This window comes from Schistocerca nitens, chromosome 5, assembly GCF_023898315.1.
Source record: "Schistocerca nitens isolate TAMUIC-IGC-003100 chromosome 5, iqSchNite1.1, whole genome shotgun sequence".
Taxonomy (NCBI): domain Eukaryota; kingdom Metazoa; phylum Arthropoda; class Insecta; order Orthoptera; family Acrididae; genus Schistocerca; species Schistocerca nitens.
In genome coordinates this window covers 259,246,087-259,258,575 of record NC_064618.1, presented here as the reverse complement: position 1 = coordinate 259,258,575, position 12,489 = coordinate 259,246,087, and positions in this window count along the sequence as shown.

Genomic DNA, 12,489 nt, shown 5'->3' with positions numbered 1-12,489 from the left:
ATAAATTGTGTGTTCGGACACCAGAAAATTGAAAATTACTACTTACAAGTTTCTAACTCTCAAAAGTTACTTTAAAGTGGATTCATGGGGTCAGCAAACTGACAATTTCCATCATTACATATTAATTTTTTTTTTTTTTTTGCAACTAAAGCCATCTGAATTGCATGGTGAAAGTTCTTCAACTGAAGCAGACAACCATGTTTCCTCACTGGCTTTTTCCAGTTTCAGATCTTCACAATGACTCTACTCTTTGTAAAATCGAACTGGGACTATCTGGACCTGGCAATTTATTTGTTTTCAAATCTTTCAGTTGTTCCTCTATGCCAGGTATGTTTCTTTCTGTGTCATCCATATGGAGTCTGTCCAATGGTCAAATGATGATATATTTGTACGGTTCTCCTGTATGAAAGATTTCTTGAAAGTGGAATTTAAAACTTCAGCTTTCATTTTGGTACCTTCAACTGTCATACCAGATTGGTCAACAAGGGACTTAATGGAAGCCTTGACCAGCTTAGCCATTTTACGTATGACCAGAATTTTCTCAGGTTCTCTGCCAGATCTTTTACTAAGGTGTGAAAGTGGCAGTAGTTCTATGCTTCACACACAGATCTTTTCACAGACACACGAATTTCTAATAACTGTCACTTATCACCATTTGTGTATCCCCTTTTTAACCTGGAATGCAACAGCCTCTGCTTCCTCAGCATCCTCCAAATTTCATTATTAAACAATGGTGAATCTTTTTCATCCTTTTACTAGACATGTAACTGTCCAGACCACGATATACAATCTGCTTAAACTTTGCCCATATGTCCTCTACATCCACCTTACTGGAACTAAGTTATGCCAGTTCACTGTCTAAGTGAGATGTTACTAATTACTTATCTGCTCTATCTAGCAGAAACACACTCTTAGCCTTCTTGACTGATTTATTAACTTTATTTTTTATTTTTTTTTTTTTTATTTATTGAGGCCTTTGATCATATGTAGTACAGTGCACAGGATTATATTGGACTTAGTATAAGTTCAATATGATACATATTTAAATAGTCATTTTTCAACATGCTACCAATTTCAATAGTTGTAGTTCTTACAATGATACAATGTTACAAATTACAGTAGCTTTAGTTCTTAACAGTTATTCTGGTCCAAGTATTCCTTTACTGAGTAGAAACAGTGGTACTGTAGATATTCTCTGACAGATCTTTCAAAACACTAATATTTTGTAAGCATTTTATACTATTTGATAGTCTATTATAGAGTTTAATACCCAGATAGCATGTACCTTTCTGATACAAATTGGTACTGGCTGGGGGTACATGCAAGTTATATTTTATTCGAGTATTACAATCATGTATATCTTTGTTTTTTTAAGTATTATCATCATTTCCAATCATATACTTCTTTATATATCTAAAAACAAAGATGTTGTGACTTACCAAATGAAAGTGCTGGCAGGTCGACAGACACACAAACAAACACAAACATACACACAAAATTCAAGCTTTCGCAACAAACTGTTGCCTCATCAGGAAAGAGGGAATGAGAGGGAAAGACGAAAGGATGTGGGTTTTAAGGGAGAGGGTAAGGAGTCATTCCAATCCCGGGAGCAGAAAGACTTACCTTAGGGGGAAAAAAGGACTGGTATACACTCGCGCGCACACACACACATATCCATCCACACATATACCGACACAAGCGGAATGTTTCCCTCTATTATAACCATGTACTTCTTTACATACATTAGTGTGTATATTCAGTGCTTTAAATATTGGTTTGCAGGACTGTCGAGCACCACCCCCTGTCATGATCCTAATGGCTCTTTTTTGTGTTCTGAAAGTCCCTTGAGCTGCTGGGGAATTTCCGCAGAATATGAGTCCATACTTGGAATGGGCATTGAAGTACGCATAATAGGCACACAATAGTGCCTGTTCATTTATGCATCGTTTGAGAACTCTAAGAAGATAACAGCCCGTGCTCAGATTGGCATTAATTTATTCTATGTGTTTGTCCCATTTTAAGTCTCTTTGTATTCAGATGCTGAGAAATTTTGTAGCCTCATCATTTGCAATAGGGTGTTGATTGATTTTTATTTCTGGATATATCAATGTGGTGTTTTGGTGGTTATGGAAATTTAAGGCTACTGTTTTGTTGTAGTTTATCATCTACTGGTTTTCTGCTGTCCAATTACTTAGATGATTTGTAACTGTGTTTACTTCTTTTTTGTATATCTTCATTTTTTGCTGCTTTTATCAGTATTGTTGTGTCGTCAGCAAACAGTATTACTTTGTGGGAATCAATATAAATATCCAAATCATTGATATATAACAAGACAAGTAGGGGTCCCATTACTGACCCTAAGTGATTGGGCTTTCTGACGATACGTATTCTGTGATTATTCGTGCTTTATCATCTATATGTCGGATTGTTTACGGTCGCTGAGAAATGAACGAATCCAATCATTTGCCAACCCCCTAATTCCATAGTGCTCTAGCTTCTTCAATAGGGTTTTGTGGATTACCATATCAAAGGCTTTGGTTAGGTCCAAAAATATACCTGTTTGTTGTTTTTCATCTATTGTTTTTATTACAGTATATATGCATTCATAGATTGCTGTCTCCATTGATTTCTTGCTTCTAAAGCCATGTTGAGTATTAGATAGCACACTATTTTTGTTTATAAACTTTAACAACTTACTACACATAATTTTTTCTATTACTTTTGAGAAACAGGATATTAATGTAATCAGACGATAGTTTATTACTTCATCTTTGTCACCAGCTTTGAAACTAGGGATGAATTTTGATGTTTTTAGTTGATCTGGAAAGATGCACGACTCTAGGGAACAGTTGCATAAGTGAGTAAGGGGGTCAATTATATTTTGGATACAGAGTTTTAGGACTATTCGATACACTATCAATTCCTGCTGGGTATGTTGTCTTTAGTTCTCTGACAGCCTTCACTGTCTCCTCCCTGCTGACTTGGTCCACAAACATTGAAAAGTTATTACTGTTGCACTTGTTTACCACTTAATGGTGAGTTGAACTAAAATTAGTTTTTATTAAATTTTTAGCTATCCCAGTGAAGTATTTGTTGAATATGTTTGCTGTTTCTCTAGGCTGTAAAATCTTTTTCTTGTTGTGTATCAAGACAATGTTCTCCTCAGTTCTCTTATTTTTGCCAGTTCCTTTTTTAATGATGTCCCACATAACTTTCACTTTATTTGTAGAATTATTTATGTAGTAATCATTGTACATTCTTTTTGCCTGTTTGATGACCTTTTGTATGATTTTAGTGTATGTTTTGTAGTGAGTATGCATTTCCTCAGTGGCATTATTTTCTTTGCAGATTCTGTGGAGCTCCCTTTTTTCTGGCAAGAAGTTCTGATTCCCTTAGTAATCCAACCATTTCCTCTTGTCTTCTCTCTTATATTTACCATTTTTTGAGGGAAGGCTGTATCAAAATGCTTTACCATTTTTTCTAGAAAAATATTGAATTTCGAATTCAGATTTTGCTTTTCATAGACACCAGACCAGTCTTCAATATGCAATAGTGAGTTAACTTTCATAATCATGTTTGCTATAATGACATCATAATCGCTAATCCCCGTTTCTATATTGACATTGCCGATAAGGTCCATCCAGCCTATTTGTAGCTACAAGGTCCAAGATATTTCCATTGCATGCTGTAATTACTGCACAGCATTTTACACTGAGGTGACAAGTCTTGGGATAGTGATATGGACATACGCAAATGGCAGTATTATCGCAAACACAAGGTATAAAAGAGCAGTGCATTGGCAGAGCTGTCACATGTACTCAGGTGGTTTATGTAAAAATGTGTGATGTGATTATGGCTGCATGATGGGAATTGATAGATTCTGAATGCAGTATGGTAGTTAGAATAGCCGCGTGGAACATTCCTCTTCAGAGATCATTAGAGAATTCAATATTCCGAGATCCACAGGGTCAAGAGTGTTCCCAGAATACCAAATTTCTGGCAGTACCTCATACCATGGACAATGTGTGGCCAACACCAGAAATCAATGTTGGACATCTGACGAATGTATCCACTAGGACAGTGTGGCAAAATCTGGCTTTAAAAGGCTATGGCAGCAAATGACCATTTTGAGTGCCTTTGCTAACAGCATGACATCGCCTACAGTGCCTCTCCTGAGCTGATGATCACACTGGGCAGACCCAAGACAATTGAAAAACTGTGTCCCTGGTCAGATGAGCCCCGGTTTCAGTTGTAGTAGCTGATTATAGGGTTTGAGTATGGCGCAGACGCCACGAAGCTGTAGACCCAAGTTTTCAACAACGCAGCACTGTCCAAGCTAATGGTGACTCCATAATGGTGTGATCTGTGTTTACAAGGAATGGACTGGGTCCTCTGGTGGAAATTATTTTATTTGGCTACTTGTTGACCATTTTTGGCTATTCATGGTCTTCAGGTTCCGAAATAACGATAGAGTTTTTAGGGATGACAATGTGCCATGCCACTGGGCCACAATTGTTCGCAATTGATTTGAAGAACATTCTGGACAATTCAAGTGCATGATTTGGCAGCCAGATCACCCAACACGAATCACATCAAATACTCATGGGACATTATCGAGAAGTCAGTTTGTGCACAAAATCCTGCACCGACTTTCACAATTATGGCTGGTTATAGAGGCACCATGGCTCAGTATATCTGAAAGGGACTTCTAACAACTTGTTGAGTCTTTACCACATTAAGTTGTTGTGTTACTGTGGACAAAAGGAGGTCTGACAATATTAGGAGGTATCCCACGACTTTTGTCACCTCAGTGTATGTAAGCATCACCATAAACCAGCTGTCCACCAACTTGTAGCCAAAACCAAAGTTGATCAAGTGGCACAACATGCTGCTCAGCACAACATGCTCAAGTTCAATAGCTGCTTCACAACCTGCACTAACTGAATACTTCCTTCCAATTCCAGTTTATTGAGAATATCTTACATAGAGAATACTCCCACAACACTGGGAGAAGAGTAGAGATCACTCCTGATTGCGAAATTGGTAAAAGTATTGATGCACAGAATTAGAGACCAATATATAGAGCATAATCTAATCTCAAAAATTGTGATGTAGCTACCGTAAAAGAAGCTTCTCTCAGAGAATCAGCATGGATTCAGGAAAAACCACTTACATGTGACATGGTTACCCTTAATCACACATAATATCCTGAAAACAGAAAATTTACAAAAGGCACTGACCACTAATTGAGTATACAATGGGTATTCTTCCATATGCAATTAGCTCAGCAATATTTAACTACCAAAACACAGTAAATTACATTATATTAGATGGAAAAGGTTCAACAGCAACAAAGTTTGAAGCACATGTCCCCCAAGAAAGCTTATAGTATTGCTAATATTCTGAAAATGCATTAACAATTTATCAGATGACATCAGCAGCACTATCAGATTGTTCACTGACAACTATGGGTAACTATTGTCAAAGGACAATCATAAGAAAATGCACAAAAACCGTGACAGAATATCCACTTAGTTTAACAAATGGCTCTGCTGTTTGAAGAAGGATAAATGGCATATAGTGTGTATAGCAGACAGACAGAACTCAATAGTATCCAATAATAATATTAGTTGCGAATATCTGGAGTGCACCATATTGTACAAGTATTTAGGAGAAATACTGAGAAGCAATAAGAAACAGAACAGACACATCAAATCAGTATTAGCAAAGACTTAGATTTACTGCAAAGTTTCAATAAACTTGCAGTACAACTGAAAAGGAAACCACATACAAGAAGGTAGAGCAACCAACTAGATAGTTCCAGCATAGGGATTCCTTCCGAAACAATCATGGCAACAGGTATAGATTGAATTGAGATGTACTACTAGCTTTGTGACAGGTCAGGATAGTCCATATGAAAATGAACTGGGACGCTCTGCGAGGGGAAATGTCACTCTTTAGAAGAAATGGGGTGGCAGAATCTCTAATAATCTACAGAATTTGTTTTGTGCTCAATTTTTTTCAGAAATATAAACCATGTCTAATTTATTAATAGGTCATGAAACATTTAATCTACTGTGTACATCAATTTTTATCAAGATAATTCACTGGAGTAATATCTTTCATTAGTGCTCCATTGTTACTAAACCTACGTACAAAATCATAGAATTTGTAAACCTTGCAGACGGTGGTATTGTGGGGGGGCGGGGGGGGGGGGGGGGGGGAGGTGAAGTTTTGACAGTTCCGCGAGGGGGCACAGGATCACCTCAGTGTATCTCTGACAGGGTGACAGAAAATCTCTAATACTGGGCTGAAGAACACTCAGCCACACACTGTACGATGGCTTGCTGAGCATATACATAGATGTAAATAAACACACATGAATGCACCAGGTCACAAAAAATGTTTTTGGAGCCAGCATGGCATTTAGTCGACAAAAAACTAAGCTTCTTTGGTGCAACACAAATCCAATGTTATTGAAGTTATTTGGATTTTTTTTATCAAGATCAGAGTAGCGAAAGTAATAATGTCACTCACTCACTGTGGTCTTCAGTCCAGAGACTGATTTGATGCAGTGCTCCATGCTACTCTATCCTGCACAAGCTTCTTCATCTCCAAGTAACTACTGCAACCTACCATCCTTCTGAATCTGCTTAGTGTATTCATCTCTTAATCTCCCTCTAACATTTTTATCCTCCACACTGCCCTCCAATACTAAATTGGTGATCCCGTGATGCCTCAGAACATGTCCTACCAACCAATCCCTTCTACTAGTCAAGTTGGGCCACAAATTCCTCTTCTTCCCAACTCTATTCAGTACCACCTCATCAGTTACGTGATCTACTCATCTAAGCTTTTCAGCATTCCTCTGTAGTACTACATTTCGAAAGCTTGTATTCTCTTCTTGTCTAAACTAGTTATCATCCATGTTTCACTTCCATACATGGCTACACTCCGTACAAATCCTTCCGGAAAAAGACCTTCCGACACTTAAATTTATACTCGATGTTAACAAATTTCTCTTCTTCAGAAACGCTTTCCTTGCCATTGCCAGTCTACATTTTATATCCTCTCCACGTCGACCATCATCAGTTATTTTGCTCCCCACATAGCAAAATTCATCTACTACTTAAAGTGTCTCATTTCCTAACATAATACCCTCAGGATCACCCAATTCAATTCGACTACATCCCATTATCTTTGTTTTGCTTTAGTTGATGTTATCTTACATCCTCCTTTCAAGACACTGTCCATTCTGTTCAACTTCTCTGCAGGTCCTTCGCTGTCTCGGACAGAATTACAATGTCATCGGCAAGCCTCAAAGTTTTTATTCCTTCTCCATGGATTTTAATTCCTACTCCAAATTTTCCTTTTGTTTCCTTTACTGCCTGCTCAATATACAGATTGAATAACATCGGGGATAGGCTACAACCCTGCCTCATTCCCTTAACCACCATTGCTTCCCTTTCATGCCCCTCTACTATTATGTGTACAAGACTTAAATGATATGCAGCAAGGGCATTGCTTTGGTCTATTAAGTATTGTGCAAAGTGTATGTGCTCATTCTCCAGAATTGTCACAAGTTTCCCCAAGTGGAATTCCTTGATATTTGCCTGATTTCCAGACAAGTTTTAGCATTTTTCCCTAACAAATTTAGAGATCTCAAGGGTAAGTAAAGACATAACTTGATAAAAAAATAATGTACGGACTTCTGTATTTCTCCTTCGTGTAAGCAAAAATCTTAAGTACTAAATTCAACATCTTTTGTAATGAACTGTTTTTAGATGGAGAAAGCAAGCAAGATGGCATGTGTTTCATTAAGACCATTATTATTATTATTTTATTTCAATAAAACAAAACACATTGGTGACAAAAATACGCTTTTCCTTGGAGTCGCAAGACAAATTTAAAATACCTTCACTGATTTTCTTTTGAGAAATATATGAGTACTTAGTGTAAAAACCACCAGCGACTGCCACAATTTTCTTCTTCTTACTGTCCATACTTTCTAATATATAAAACTACTTTCAAAGTGCCAAAATATACTATAAGGGGCATTCCAAAAGAAACAAGCCGGAGGCATAATTACAGAAACCATTACCTGTTTGTTAGAAGTTCTGACCCTGACTGTTGAGACACTTGTCCCACTGTGATACTGGGCGGTGAATGGCTGTCTCATAAAATTCCCGGGGCTGCGATGTTAACCAGTTCCACACATACCTCGTCATCCGAGGTAAATTGTTTGCCCCTCATGGCCTTTTTAAGGGGACCAAAAATGGCGTAATCACAAGGAGAGAGGTCCAGATTGCAAAGTGTATGTGCTCATTCTCCAGAATTACTCTGTATGGCTGAGAACCTCCCATTTGAATTTCTGCAGGAGTGCCATTACTGTGTTGACCGTAAGAGGCTTTGCATTGTTGTGGAGCAGAATGACACCACGGGTGAGGTTTTGATTTGATTGCTTGGCAAAGGGTGGTCAAGGTTTGCGAGTAATGCTGGGCATTCACTGTTGTCCCCTGTTGCAGGAAGTACATCAGAAGGGAACCATCTTGGTCAAAGAAGAACGTCGGCGTAACGATTCACCTCGGATGACGAAGTCCAGCTGTACATGCGGAACTGCTTAACATCGCAGCCCTGGAAATTTTATGAGACACCCATTCACCGCCTTGTGTCACAGAATGTACTTGAGGTGAGACAGTCGCAATTCCTGAAATCCATCGCCCGTGCCCTCTGGCCTGCCAAGGAGCACCACAGTCCTGGGTCCATGGATAAACCACGAAAATCCACTGTATTATGCCCCACACAAACAGACCAAGGATGCAGGCAGATCGGTGAGCCTAAATCAGATGGGCAGGGCCTGCATGCATTAATAGTAAACGATGGCCTTCAGATCGACAGGCCCAATCCATTAGAGATTATCCCTGAGCCACAGATAGGCATGTAGGAAAGACAATCACACTCTCACAACTAAATTTTCGGCCATAGCCTTTGTCAGATAATGAGAGTGCACACACAATCACTCTGACACAACTCATACACATACGACCCCTGTCGCCGGCCGCTGCATCAACAATTTCTGAGAATCAGATCCAAACAAACCACTCCTCATGCCTTCCTGCCTCTTGTAAGCAGCTGCTAGGCTAGCAGCAAGAAGTGGTGGCAGCACTGATTGCGAGTTGAGGGGAGTGGTAGGAAGGGGAGAAGCAGTAAGAATGAAGGGGTAGGGAAGCGGCACACATTCTCAGCTGCGCCCAGCCAGTGACAATGCATGACATCTCACTAAACAAACCATTTCATCTAATGAGTCTAAACGGAGATTTTTCCAGGTTTTTTTTTTTTCCTGACGCGTTTGAAATTCCCTGGTTTTCAGAATGTGTGGGAACCCCCCCCCCCCCTCTCTCTCTCTCTCTCTCTCTCACACACACACACACACACACACACACACACCTTTTTTTTCTCTTTAAGAAGGCCTGTTGGCTAAAAGTTTAAATGTATGACAGTCTATTTGTTGTGCCTGTAAGCGAGTCACTGTCTCCTCTATAGGGTGAGAAACAATCTGTCTTTTTCATAATACTGTCAAGGTCTCCTCTTCCTACACCATGCAACCTTTCACCTGAAAGTGAAGTTATCAGACATCAAATTGGCTTGGTTGCCACCATTTTCAACTAGACTCACACAATCCATGGGCTACAGAGTTACTCACTCATTCAAGTCCCATTATACACAATTATTGATGCAATCCATTATTCTTAGTGTTGAAGAAGCCAAAAGTGCATTTGCCCTTGAACAGTCTGTTCCTGTCCTGGGTGCAGTAAATTCGTTTGGCTTGGCAGTAAGGAAATAAAGCGGGAAACTATCACCAAGTGCTTCAACAAAGTGGGGTTTGGAGGTGATGATGAAGATGTTTATGTACTCATTGTAGTCAAGGAAATGCAGCAGCAATTGCTGAATTGACTCACCTGCAAAGCATTTCATGCAGTCCAGATGACTACATCTGACGTGATGAGTTTCTGTCCATTCACTCCATTTTTACTTCAGTAACAGATCTAATAGAAACACACAACATAGAAGATAATAAGGACTGATGAGAATATAGTACTGCCCAAACTTAATAAGTGTTCAATCACATGCTAAGAAAATGCTTGAAATTTTATTAACTTGAAATAACAGAACAGGAAAAAAATATCAGTTGCTATAGGCGACTTGTCAAGGCACAGCAAGAAAATCACAGAATAAACAAAGTCAAAGAGTTATAGCACCAAAGAGCAAGCAATGAACATTAATACAATATTCCAAGTGTTGGACACGAACTTGACAGTTGACACGATTCATTTGTCGCCATACTCAACTCGCACCACAACTGCATCTCTGGATGGTGTGAATAGAACTAATGCACTTGTCTACAATAGTCGACTTGTGTAGCAGTTGCTACAGGAGCCCTCTTGGTGAAAGTAGAGCATGGAACGTCTTCTCTGAACCAGACCAGGAAGTGGACATGTCGTCTAGAGCAGGTGGTCCATGTAGGTTCTACATCGACGTTTTATGACAGCGGAGTTGGGCATCGGGGTATTGCACCTGCCTTGCGTGCAGCTCTTGACCACTAGGCGGGTAATGGCGCCTTGAAAATGCAAGCAGGCTTCACTCTGCAGAGAGAAGTGATGGCTCCATTTTCCATTCACTGTGAAGGCCATTGTACCCATGTCTCTGCACAGGACACATTCAGAATAGGGTGGTTGCAGTGGTGGCTTCACACAATCTGTACATAACATGACACGCAAAAAGCAGTTGAGGCCATTGTGCACAAAATTTGTTGGACAATCAGGTCTGGAAGCCTTTGTGGGTCTGATGTGGTTTATATATTCCCGTAACATGAAAAGGAACTCTGGTTGTCATCCATTTCTGATAGTACGCTGGCATAAATTAACTCACGTGTCAGGCGCAAAGTCTCACCATAAAACAATTCTGCTGCCGAGGACACTGTATCTGGCTTGTATGTGGGTCATAGGCTCAATAGGACTATGGGAAGTGCATGTCCAAGATGGCCGTAGCACATTGGCACAGTCTTCAGTGTCCAATGCCAATGTTCCACAACGCTGCTGCTGGCTGGATGATAACTGGTCATCTGGTAATGAACACGATGACAGAACTTTGCCAACTGCATGAAAAAGTCTGATTTGTGAATAAATAACATTGGCCATCTGATGGAGGACGTGGTCCCACTGTGTCAAGGTGAATGTGAGTGAAGTGCGAAGAAGCTCTCCAATTGGGGTATGAATGTAGAGAGCAATTTTGCAAAGTTGGCAACACTGGCAAGTTCTTGTCTGCTCATGGCAGTCTCTTTTATCCCTGGCCACACAAACTACTGAGATACTAGCTTCAATGTCGACCGAACTTCTGGGCGACAAAGATTATGTAAGGCCTCAAACAATGGTCTGCAAAATGCAATGGGGACGAAAGGACTTGACCTGTCGTGTGACACCTCACAATACAATTTCATGTTCTCATCGGGTATGTTGACCAGCTGTAACAGTGTCATAATGCAATATGATATGCAGCTCAGGATCTTCTTGTTGCTCCTTGGCAATTGCTATCATGTCCACAGACTGTGAGACACTGGCCACTCGAGACAGACAGCCCGCAAACGCCATTAGTGGTGCCCAATACAAGGTGAGTGTCCATGCTAAACTGGCATATGAATTTGAATTCCAATTGGTTGTACTGTTGTCAGGAACAAGTGTTGCTGCTTTTCTTGAAAGGATATGTTAAAGGCTTGTGGCCAGTGTATATCACGAATTATCTTGTCTCAACCTGCAGCTGGAAGTACTCGTTTGCTTTATATGTGGCTAGGAGTCCCTAATTTTATGTGCTCCACCTTTGCTGGGAAGGTGATAGCTTGCCTAAAAAGTAAGCAAGCAGTTGTCAAGTGTTGTCTGCCTATTGTTGGAGAGCTGCACCAGCTGGCTGATTGGCATTCACCACTGAAGCCAGTGGAGTTTCAAGATTAGGGTGCGCCAGCGGGTGCGCCAGCAGTGCTGCTTGTGCTACGCTCTTTTAGGTCGCTTCAAATGTTGCTTTATCTCCTCAGTCCAATGCACAAGAGAAATGCTGCGTCAATGGTGCCTGTTGTTCTGCAGTGCATGTTAAATGCCAGCTGCAAAAATTGAGCATTCCTAAGTACTATGTAGCCCTTTTATTATAGAGGGCTTACGTAGCTGCAATATGGCTTCAATCTTCTCAGTGAGCCTGCAGAATATATTCGATGACCCAGGAATTCAACTTCACATTGTCCGAACCCACATTTCACCATGTTCAACAATGTTGTAATTTTCCAAAAGCTCAAAAACTTCTCTCATGTGCTGGTGATGATGATACTCAGACAATGAATACACTAACACATCCAAATGCACAAAACAAAAGGTCAACACATGCAAGACAGAGTCAATGAACCACTGCCAGGATTGTGCAGCATTATGTAGGCAGAATGTCAAA